This window comes from Balaenoptera ricei, chromosome 4, assembly GCF_028023285.1.
Source record: "Balaenoptera ricei isolate mBalRic1 chromosome 4, mBalRic1.hap2, whole genome shotgun sequence".
In the NCBI taxonomy this organism is placed as follows: Eukaryota; Metazoa; Chordata; class Mammalia; order Artiodactyla; family Balaenopteridae; genus Balaenoptera; species Balaenoptera ricei.
Window position 1 is genome coordinate 135,857,653 of NC_082642.1, and position 12,042 is coordinate 135,869,694.

Below are 12,042 nucleotides of genomic sequence, written 5' to 3' on the forward strand. Positions count from 1 at the left end.
TATATATACAATGGAATATTACCCAGCCATAAAAAGGAATGAAATTGTGCCATTTGCAGAGACGTGGATGGACCTAGAGACTGTCATACAGAGTGAAGTAAGTCAGAAAGAGAAAAACAAATATCATATAATATCACTTATATGTGGAATCTAGAAAAATGGTACAGATGAACTTATTTGCAAAACAGAAATAGAGATGCAGTTGTAGAGAACAAACGTATGGATACCAAGGGAGGGAGGTAGGGTGGGATGAACTGGAAGATTGGGATTGGCATATATACACTACTATGTATAAAATAGATAACTAATGAGAACCTACTGTATAGCACAGGGAACTCTACTCAATGCTCTGTGGTGACCTAAATGGGGAGGAAATCCAAAAAAGAGGGGATATATGTATATGCATAGCTGATTCACTTTGCTGCTCAGCAGAAACTAACACGACATTGTAAGGCAACTATACTCCAATAAAAATTAATAAAAAAGAAGTGTAGCTAAAAAGCCAATAGAGAAATTAAGAATTCTAAAATTAAAATAATCCAAAAGAAAACAAGAATAGAAAACAGAGAGAAAAACAGAAATCAAATTTGAAATGGTAGATCTAAATCCAGCCATGTCAATAATTATATTAAAGGTAATGAGCTACTAATGTAAGACGTTAGTAATGGGGAAACTATGTATGTAGTTTATGGGAATTCTCTGAATTGTTTTTGCAATTCTTCTGTAATTCTTAAACTGTTTTAAAATATAAACTTTATTTAAAAATAAAAAGAACTTCAAAACAATTGAAAGGATATTACATCCCTAACATAAGAACTGTGTGCAAATATACACATAAAAAAGCTTTAAGTGGAGAAAGTATGTCACAGAGAGAATAAAAAAGGAGGATAGAAAACATGAGAAGGAAGATGAAAGATATAGAATATCAATTCAAGAGTTTCAAAAACCAGAGAAAATCAAGGTAGGTTATAATATATTAAAGACAATATATATTATATTGTAATTCATGAGACTAAGAAGGGACATGTGTTTCTATTTTTTTTAAGGCCTGCTAATGCCAAACATAACGAAAAAATGAAAAGAACTAACTCTGGATATATCACTGTGAAATTTTTAAAAAGAAGGATAAAGAGATAATCCTAAATCCTTCAAAAAGTCACCCAATAAGAGGTCAAAATCAGTTGAAATCAGAGCTCTTACCATTAATGTTGGCTGTTGGAAGATAAGAAGGCAATAATTGCTAAGTTCTAATGGGAAAATATTTTCAACTAAAAACATCTGTACTCACCAAACTGTTAAATAGATATACATATATTTCATGTGATTCAGAAACTTAATTCTCTGTATCATTTCTTTGATAGGTACTCAGGGATGTGCTTAAATAAAGTGAGAGAGTAAACTAAGAAAGAATGCATATGATCTAGGACTTTAATTTAGATCCAATTCTGAAGAGCAATGACAGGAGATCCCCAGATGATTTCAGTGAAGCAGAACTAGAGAAGGTTTTACTTGATTCAGACAGGAGAGTGAAGAACTCCAGAAGGTAGCCAAATGGAAACATGCATTGCACGGCTTCAGTAGTATGCTAGACCATGGATACACCTAAGGACATGTCAAAGGCAGAGAATAAAAGAAAACAATAGAGACAATTAGAGATTCCAAGAAAAGTAAAAACAAAAAAAAAAATTAGTGATGTAAGAGAGGACAGTAATCACATTCTATGTAAACTTAAGTGAAAATTTTTTATGTAGTTTGAATAATGTGAATGCTGTTTTTTCATATCCAACATATTGACAAAATGGTGGAAGGACACATTATCACCCTTAAAACTTTCAAAAGTTAGAGTATAGATAACATAAATTGAAGGTGGAAGGCAAACAGGAGTGAGGGGATGAACAGGAGTGATAATATCTTCATAAGGATGGAGCTGGGACAGACTACATGCAGTTTGTAGAGTAAACAAGAGAAACATAAATATAATAGAGGAACTGAAAGTAGAAATATAACTGTACCAGCAGGCTGATATAGGGAATGGAAGGTAGTGGGTGGTGGGAGTATGGTTTGTATAAGAGCTAAAACATTGCTTTGTGTAGTAGTAATTTCATATACAATGCCTCGTGTTGATAAATAAATATTAGTGTAAATATATTATTTAGAGATACAATGATACTTGAACTACAAATAGAAGCAGTTTGAACATGCTGCCTTTGGAGGAATGGAGTTGGATGAGTAGGACTGGGGTATAAATTGTTTAATGTTTTAATCTCATGCACATATTGCTTTGATAAACACAAAAAACTAAAATGGAAAAAACCGAAAAGAGTCAACCAGGACTTTATTAAGATTTTGTCTAATCTTGCTGAATATACAGTACATACAATCTATGACAATACCTATATACTGTATTTGAGAAACCTCTTTTGTCTTTGGAATTCGATCTTATATAGAAATAGTGGTCCAACCAATGCAAAATAGATAGCTAGTGGGAAGCAGCCACATAGCACAGGGAGATCAGCTCGGTGTTTTGTGACCACCTAGAGGGGTGGGATAGGGAGGGCGGGAGGGAGGGAGATGCAAGAGGGAAGAGATATGGGAACATATGTATATGTATAACTGATTCACTTTGTTATGAAGCAGAAACTAACACAGCATTGTAAAGCAATTATACTCCAATGAAGATGTTAAAAAACAAACAAACAAACAAACAAAAGAATGAGGAGTTGCCATCTTTACAGCTGCTGCCATGGGCATGTACTCTCTCCCCTCTAAGACTCACCTATATAGTGGGACTAATAATACTCATGTATAATACCATTACAAATAATAAATGGAATAAAATAGTTCACATGCCTAAAAAAAAAAAAAGTAGTGGTCTTAAGATTTTTACTCCAATTTTGTAACTTCCGGCAAGTTAATGAGTGTTTTAAGACCTCTGTTTACTCAGTAGTAAATTGAGGATATTGGATTAGAGATGGCTATGCATTTTTTGTGTAGGTTTAAAACAATACAGTCTTTATTCTAGTTTTAAAATTGTTTTGTTTTTCTTAATGAGAATCCCCATGGTGTCTTAATTTTCACCCTCCATCCATTTTTTTTTTCTATTTTCTTATTCCTATCCTATAGTCAATATTAGGAATTTTTTCAGTACTAAATGTAGGGATTTCCTGTTAATACCCAAAAAGCTGGAAGGTAGATATTTGAATATTTTTGTGGTTAAAAGGGATGCCTGACCTGCATTTGAAATACGTCATCCTAACAATAGAAAATATGTCAATACTGAAAAACAGGAAGATAAGAAGTGAAGCCAATAGCTACATTTTTCAACACCATTGTCTATTTCCATTTGCCACAAATTTTTTGCTGATGTCTATGTTTGTGAGGATATAAGAAAGTTTCCCATCCAAGGTTAGGAGCATTAATGAAATTACTGTGTAGCAGTCTTTGAAAAATGAGAGAAATCCACCTTTGGTTTCCGTAATGAAATCTATATTTGCTTGGTCATGGTCCAAATTGGTTTTGAAAAGTATATATCTAATTGAAGCAGATGAAGTTGTCTAAAACTTAATAAGGATAAAAAAGAAGGAAAATTGAAAGAGAAAATTTCCAGTTAAAGATGAGTGTTGATTACTCAGGTCCAAGAATTAATACTGATGAATATTATAAAATTCGGCAGATCTTGCCAGGATAAAGAGATATTTGAGTGTAAGCTCAGTATCACAGGAGATGGATAGCTGCTTTGTAACTTGCATTTTATGTCTGCTCTCATCTCCCTAGTCTATACTCTTAGGGTAAAACATTCCTTCAATCAAAGAGACCTTCCCATTCTAGGGAGATTATTCTTTACAACTTCTTGGTTTTTATCCTTGTCAATCACCTAAAGTAATGCCCAACACTTTTTTTTTTTTTTCATTTCAGGATTCTGCCTGATGTTCCTTTACCTGAATATTTTCTAGAACTGCTCTTCACAGTAAGTTCCAGTAAGTTCACTGCACACTGAATGTAAGTTTTGGCTGGATTTTAACTGTACGAGGAAACCGAGTATATGTTAGCTACATCAGTGTTATGAGGTGGGACTTGAGGGGGAAGTAGGCAACATCTACTGTTCCATCATCTATATGAATAAAAGTGTAAATGGAAACTTATTTTTATTCTAGTTTATATAGAATGTATTCTTTTGCTCAATTTTGAAAAGGTTTTAAATTGACTAATGATATCTTTAAAAATGGATGTTTAGAAAAACTCACTAAAAAAAGTGCAAGGTATATATTGTGAAGCTCTAAAGAAATACCTATTGCTTTTTAAAATTGTCTAACTTGTTTATTGATGTCATAGTTTTCAGGCAAGTAGGACTGGTCATAAAAATGAACATGAGACATCAGCTAGGGTCTAAAAGAATGATCGGGAAGAGGAATATAATATTTTAAATGGAAAGGATGGAACTTAATATCAATGCCCACTGCCATCAGCTGCATCACTTTAGCATTTAAGGGGGCTAATGAACATTTTGCTGATAGAAACACTTTCTGGATTTCTCGGCTGAGTAGCAAGATAGAGCTATTTAGTGCAGGAAGGGACAACTATAGTAAATGGGATACTATAAAACTTAAAGTAAGAATTAGAACTGAAAGTAACAATATTAATTTCCTTGGCATAAATTTCTGCTTTCTCATCCTAAAGTTTTATTTTGGCATGAAGGTAGCAATAACACTAAGCCCTCCACTGGAATCCAAGCTGAAGATAGATTATTTTGTCTTTAAAAATTTCATTATAAAAGACTAAGTATGGAATAGATTAAAAAGTATTTTAATTTAATGGTAAGAGTGTCCCTTTTGCAGTCAGAGAACCCAGATTGGAGACACAGTTTCATTGTTTGTAGCCTTTTCTTTTATAAAATAGAAATAATAAGATTTATTTCAATGTATGGTTGTAAGAATGAAAGATATGAGAAAGTGTGACTTTCTTAAGCTATAAGCTTTTATACAAAATTCAGATATTAAAAGAACAAAAAGACTTTGACATTTTGTCTATTTAAAAAATAGTTTCAAAGTATAAATATCCTAGTCTCTCATTGGAGGCACTATGAAATTAGGGGATGTTAAGACAATCTGAGTTTGACTCCTGATTTGAATACATGTTAGCTAAAGGAACCAATCAATTTATTTAATGTCTTTTCTGGTTATCTATTGCTGTGTAAAAACTATCGAGAAACCAAGCGGCTTAAAACAACAATTTTGTTATATCTCATGATTTTGTGGGTCAGGAATTTGAGTGGGCACAGCTGGTGATTCCTTAGCTCCAGATGGCACTGGCTGTCTCTCAGTGGTATTTGGGTGGTGGATGGGCTGCTATGGGGAGGCCACGATGGCTTCTTGTGCGTATCTGGCACCATATTGGAGATGGCTGGAAGGCTGGGCTCAGCTAGGGCTGTGGAAGAGCATGCCAGTGCCTGACATCTTCACCATGTCAGTCTCAGGGGAGTTGCACTCCTTGCATGGAAGCTAGCTTTTCCCAGAGTGAACATCCCAATGGACCTAGGCAGGAACTGCAAGCCTTCTTGTGACTTAGCCTTAGAAGTTCCAGAACTTCTGTCACTTTCTTTTCATCAGGGGAGACACAAAGTCCAATCAAAATTCAAGAGGAAGGGGAATAGACTCTACCTCTTAATCTATCATGGTGCCTTCCAGCTTCAGCTTTCCCCTTCCGTAAAACTTACCCTCAATGAGATTATGTCTTTGAAGTGGCTCTCGTAGAATCTTACCAAAGAAAAGTTCCTTCTCTTTTCTTCTTCATGCATCTGGAGATTATATTTCCCAATGTCATTAGGATACCCAGAAACCACTGAAGTAAACATAGCTGCCTCCTGAGCATTCCAAATAGTAGAAGTGAATTTATGTACTTTAATCACAGAAATACCCGAGGCTCAGATCACGAACAGTCTTTAGCTTACCAATTTAAACTCTCCAATTCTCAGAGTTACTTGTTTTTCCAGCCTACAGCAGATTAGAAAGAAAAAATTAAAAGAAAGTTGGACTACAAAAAAAAAAAAAAAACACAATTGAAGAACCTGGAAGCCAAGGGGAAGAAAAAGGATAAAAAACAGGGCACTACAACTCTAGCATTCTGGGACTTTTTAACGGTATAATAGAAGGCTATCAGGACCTCAGTAACTATTGTTTTATACCCCAAGTTACCAATTGCTGTTCCTAATGATTTCAGGAACACAAGTTTAAATTTTGTTTTGTGTCACCTGTAAGTATGAGAGAATGTATAATCTATTTTAGAAAGATTTTTAACTTTGCTAGTTAACATGTGCATCACATGTAAAGTATAAGTTTCCAGATTTCCAACTCACAGGGTTTTTCCTTCCCTAATGGTGCTGTGTAATTGATATGTTTCAGTATGATGTTATAACAGGATATGGAAAGTGCCTATCATTTTTTGGCTGCCTAGCAGCTGAACCTTGTTTTGATATTTTTGGAGTTATTTACCTTGAATTTTGGTGAGATTCAGAGAGCACCTTCCAATAAGAAGTTGAAAAGGGCAGATATTCCCTCTCCCAGCCTTCTGGGCAACAAGGGGTATAGCCATGTCATAGGCTTAACTAGTCATAGTTGTTCCATGTGAGGAATCATGAACCAGTGATATAAAGAATCGGGGCAGCAGAGAGTAGGACAGCAGCAGCCTCCAGCTCTCATGGCCAGCTGTCACAGAGCAAGCTGTGATGTACACACCAGACTGGTTTTGTTGTAGGATTTTACCTTAATCCTGACTGATGCCTGCCTTATTATTTGTGCCTTTTCCAAGCCATGTTCTCCAGTGTTCCCTGTAATTCTGTGACTTACTTGAATATCATTTCACTATATATCATTGCTTAAATCAGAGTTGGATTCTATTGCTTGAATTAAGAATCCTGATCATTATGGAACTTACTGTCAAGAGTGTTTGCAGGCCATAGACCCATAGGGATATAGTGGCAGTGGTTCTTGATTCTGGCTCTACACTGGAATCCCCTGGAATGTTTGGAAAATACCAATGCTCAAGCCAACCCAGGTCAATCGCATTGAATGTCCAGGGGTAGGATCCAGCTATTGATACTTAAAAAATATTCAGGTGATTCTAATGTGAGAATTAATATAGAAAAGGGAGTTTACTGACTTATGAAGATGGGAATATTGAAGGATGGTAACCTGTCCGTCTACCCCCAGATTATGTCCCCTAAGAAGGCCCAGAATATATTTCTTTCACTGAGGCTTTCGGTGACTACAAGTGTTCTTGAAAATCACTTTCGTAACTGTTCTCTCTAAGCCAGAAATAATGGAAACATTGCCACTGAAGTGGATTCTCTGACTTCAGTGGAGGTAACAGGATCCAAGGTAGCAGTTTCCAACTAGCCATATCTAACTTCTAGGATCAAAGGAGGGCACAGTTATTGTCATAGTCTGCAAGGCCTGCCTGATGATAACAATGATTAGTCCAGCTGGGATCTTTGGTATTGCCAAACTAATCATGGGATCCTTGGACCAAAATGGATGAGAAACCTACAAATTTCGTGTTTGATTTGTATAACTGGAAAATTTCCGGGTCTGGTGAACAGAAATCTAACTTGATTCATCTTTTGACAGTCATAGATCTATGTTCAATTTCCAGACCTAAGTTAGTTCACACACCCAGAGACCTTGAATAAAAAATAGCACCTTTGAGGATAGAACCTTCGATAACATGATAGTACAAACAGAGTCTCTGACTCTTAGCCTTTTTCAGGGGTCCTTGGTCAGTTACCAGGTAGCTCAAAGGTCCTTGGTTGGCGCAGGGAAAAGGGCTATACAAAGACTTCAGAAGTTTTTTGTTGTTATTGTTGTTACTAGATCTGTGTTAATTCTAATTCCTGGGGACCCAGGACACCCTGAGAGTCAGAACACAAATGGAGTCTTGGTTCATCTGCCATATGCCAGGCGCTGTGGGACCTTGACACCACCCTATTTTTCTGCACTCAGGATATGCTTAGCAATAGACAGAATCCACTCTTCTATTTCCTGCCCTAGAGAACAAGAGCTATTATGCTAAAGAGGACTAAGTGGAAACCTCTGGAGCTCTGTCTCCCTAATAAATAGTACATCTAAGGGAAATACAAATATCAGTGCCATTTTTGGTCTTGAAAGAAACAGGGGTAATGAGTTCTTTACATTTCCTTTTAATCTGCCAGCTTGCCTATTGCTTACAGGGGTTGGATATGAACTTTGAGAATGGTAGTGAATTGCTAGAAGCGTAATCAGATGGTTACTCCTATAGCAGCTGCAGATATGGCCTCTTAATGGGAGCAAATAAATAGAGCACCTAGCTACTAGTATGCAGCTATCAGTCTGGCTAACTTTTCTTCCTCTACCCCAAAAACAGAAAATATAAGATACATTCTGCTTTAGTCTTGAAAAGACACATAAGTAACAGAAGGTAAAGGCAAATCTCAGAGAAAAAAAAAGGGACTTATAAACTTTGTGTTAACAGTACTAGGCCACAGCAGGACATGAAAAACAAATTGTGCAAGTGACTTGGATGTGTCTATTTTGCCGCAATGCCATCCTTCCTTCAATTTCCATCTTTTAGCCTCATGAAGAGTTGCTAGGAAAAGTGGGCCTAGCATTATGGAAGTGTACTGTTGCAGTGTAATAGCTGACTTCACAGTTTGCTTTGAAGGAAAATGGAAAAGAAAATCTTCCCACTGGGCAGAACCTGGAGCAAAACACTCCATGTCCATATGGCCTGGACAGAGAGATGGCCTGATCTGAGTAGCTATACTGTTTTCTGGGCCATGGCTAATAGTTTGGTGGTGAAGTTAAGGAAATTAAAAGAAGAATGAAAAAAGAAGTAAAATGTATAATGAATATGTATTTGGATGTAAGACTATTTTATTCCACACAAAAGCTCATGAGAAGGCCCCCAGTGGAGAAAACTATTGGTAAGCATTTGGAAAATATGACCCTAAAGTAGAAATATAATCATAGGTTGATTATTTTAGACACTTCTACTGTGTAGAATAGACAGTTACTCTGCACTGAGATTTGCTTGCCCTGCTTTTCATGCATTTGCCAAACCATGAACTTACTGATTTCCTTTTACAACACCATGAAGTTTGCACACAATCTTGCTCCTGACCAAGGAACTCAATTTACTGGGCAGTTGCCCATCAGATTCATGGATTTTACCATATACTCCATGATCTACTAGCTGTTGACCTTTAAGGATGGGGGAATGGTTAAATGATTATCATGTCTGCTAAGAGGCCACAGTTGCATATTTAGGATATTGTCCTCTAGGATGCATTGATACTCTTAACCAGCAGCTAATACAGGGTGTCGTGTCGCTCATGAATAGAGGAACTAGTGGATGGAATTGGGAGCCGCATGTTCTCAGTGACATCTGATTATGGCTAGAAATATTTCCTGTCCGTTAAACACTATACTCTACTAGTGCAGAGGTGTTTGTACTCAAGGGAGAAATGTTTCTACCAGGGACACAGCAAGTTCTATGTTGAATTAGAAGATAAAACTTCTGCCTAGCCATTTTGGACTCCTCAAGCCACTGAATTATCATTCAAAAAGGAGGGCTATGAAGCTTGCTCTAATGATTGATTTTCACCATCGAGGGTAATAACATATGTGATATACTTTAAAGGATGGGAAGTCTCTGAATAGAACTCACCTGATATTTTGGCTGCTTTCTAGTACTTCCTTGGCAAGTGGTCTAATTTAATGCTATTCCAACAGGGCCTTTTATAAATAGAATTTCGTTAGTCCACTGGGAAAACTAACTGGCTAGCTGATGGGAAAAAAATTATAAGAAGGGAGAAAAAGGAAGGGAGTCATAAAAATAAAAACACCTTTATGAATAGTTATAGAGATAAGATTGTAGTTTTCTCCTACTTTTTCTTCTTTGCCATATTGGGGTGTGTGTGTGTATGTGTGTTATGTATGTGTATACACATGTGTGTTTCCTTTTATTTCCTTTTTCTTTCTGTCACTTTTATGTCAGGTAGTTTGGTGATTGTTCAATTTACAGTTTAGTACACATGTCACAGAATATTGAAATAGGATCATGGCAGACCTATAGTTTCAAGAGATCCAGGATTTAATGGATGTTGATTAAAATTTGGATCATCCCTCCTTAAATAAGGACTATAGGTGTTTTCAGCATATAGGCGATAGTTATGGTATTAATTATGTGGCAGCATTTTTTAAACCTGAAAAATTTGGAGAAGGTCTTATGTGGATATTGTGCAGTCTAAGGGATGAATTATACTAATTATTTTGGTTTTTTCCCCTGGAAATCATCTCAATTCTCCTTCTTATATTTCGGAATCTCTTGCCTCATGAGTCTTGGTGGACAACAGAGTGTCGCTTCCTCCCTTTACAGAATCTGAGAATCGGATACTTAGTGGTCTAGCCGTTCTTCCAGCTAGAATGGGAACATGTGATGTAGGCCTGGTCTATTGTTTGCAGTCGCCATGGGATTGTATGGGTAATTAATTATTTATTTATTTTTAAAAATTCACCCCTTTAAAGTATACACTTCAGTCGTCTCTCCTACAGTCACAGAGTTGTATAACCATTGACACTAACTAATTCCAGAACATGCCCATCACACCCCAGAAGAAATCTGCATGGGTAATTAATGACTCAAGCGAGTGAAAGGAGTGGAGATTCCATTTGGTAGTGATGAGCTGCAGCAGCAGTAGCAACAAAATCAAGTTTCCAGGAGCATCTGTGGCAGCGCTCCAGGAATGACATCAAGTGTCCAAGGTTGGCATTAAGATTTTAGGGGATTGACTTTTTGACATAATTTTGGCTATGGTTCTGGCTGCTACTTTACATCTTTTTTTTTTTTCCATATTTATTTATTTATTTATTTAACATCTTTATTGGAGTATAATTGCTTTACAATGGTGTGTTGGTTTCTGCTTTATAACAAAGTGAATCAGTTATACATATACATATGTCCCCATATCTCTTCCCTCTTGCGTCTCCCTCCCTTCCACCCTCCCTATCCCACCCTTCTAGGTGGTCACAAAGCACCGAGCTGATCTCCCTGTGCTATGCGGCTGCTTCCCACTAGCTATCTATTTTACGTTTGGTAGTGTATATATGTCCATGCCACTCTCTCACTTTTGCTTTACATCTTTTATTCCTGTCTTTTCCATACCTGCTTTTCCCCCAACCTTTCTAGAGATTCAATATATCTTTCAGGATGTTAAGGGCTGCAACATATGCTTTAATTTTTTTTTTTTTAATATTTAAGTCAACAAGAGCTTTTTTCTGTTGCATGTAACAAAGACTCTGACTGATAAAGAAGGAATGAAGGACAAGAAGGAGGAAGGTAAAATGAGCATTCTTTTCCTGAGTGACCCAAGGTAGAGTAACTGGAAAGGGTTCAAAATACAAGAAGTAAAAGGCCAAAGGAATAGAACACATTCAGTACTCAAGGTGGTTTTTCCACTTGGTCAGGAAGAATGGAGTTAATGCACTCTCTTAAGGTAGTGCGTGAAAGGAATGAAGTAAAGGCCGTAGGTAGCCGTAAAGTCATCAAGGAAAAAAATGTCAGGTGCTTTGCTGACAGGTTCTGGGCTGAGAGTATGGTGCTGAGGATGGGTACCGAGACATATGTAGTGGGCACTTGGGGTGTTATGTGTACTTTGTTTGTATAGTTTGGGTAAAGCAACTGACCGGAAAGGTGTGTTAGAAGTAGCCCTGCTTTATTTGAATTTTCCCCAGGCTTTACTAGCTACAGGTAGGTTTACAGTAACACTAATAATCCAGTTCCACTGACTTTTGCTTCCTCTTTCCAATGTAAGTCATTGACCTCATATAAAGTGCTCTTCAAATATTTCCAGGAGTTTCTAGGGGGTTCCTCACATTGAGGTGAAGATGAACATGAATTCTTTGTCACGCTTTCCACTGAAAGGTTATTCCCCTTGATTCTAATTTGGTTATGTGACTTGTTTTCAGCAACAGAATGAAGCAGAAGTGATGGTGTATAGTGTCTGAGGTTGGG

General features: G+C 36.8%; 1 protein-coding gene across 1 annotated transcript in view; it reads left to right on the forward strand.

The window, feature by feature from the left end:
* Positions 1-3,948: 3,948 nt before the first annotated feature.
* Positions 3,949-12,042, forward strand: part of CHODL (chondrolectin) — a 186,074-nt gene continuing 177,980 nt past the window's right edge. Inside the window, exon 1 of the mRNA XM_059921390.1 lies at positions 3,949-3,999. The gene's annotated coding sequence lies outside the window, so the exon portion shown is untranslated. The remainder of the gene's footprint in view (positions 4,000-12,042) is intronic.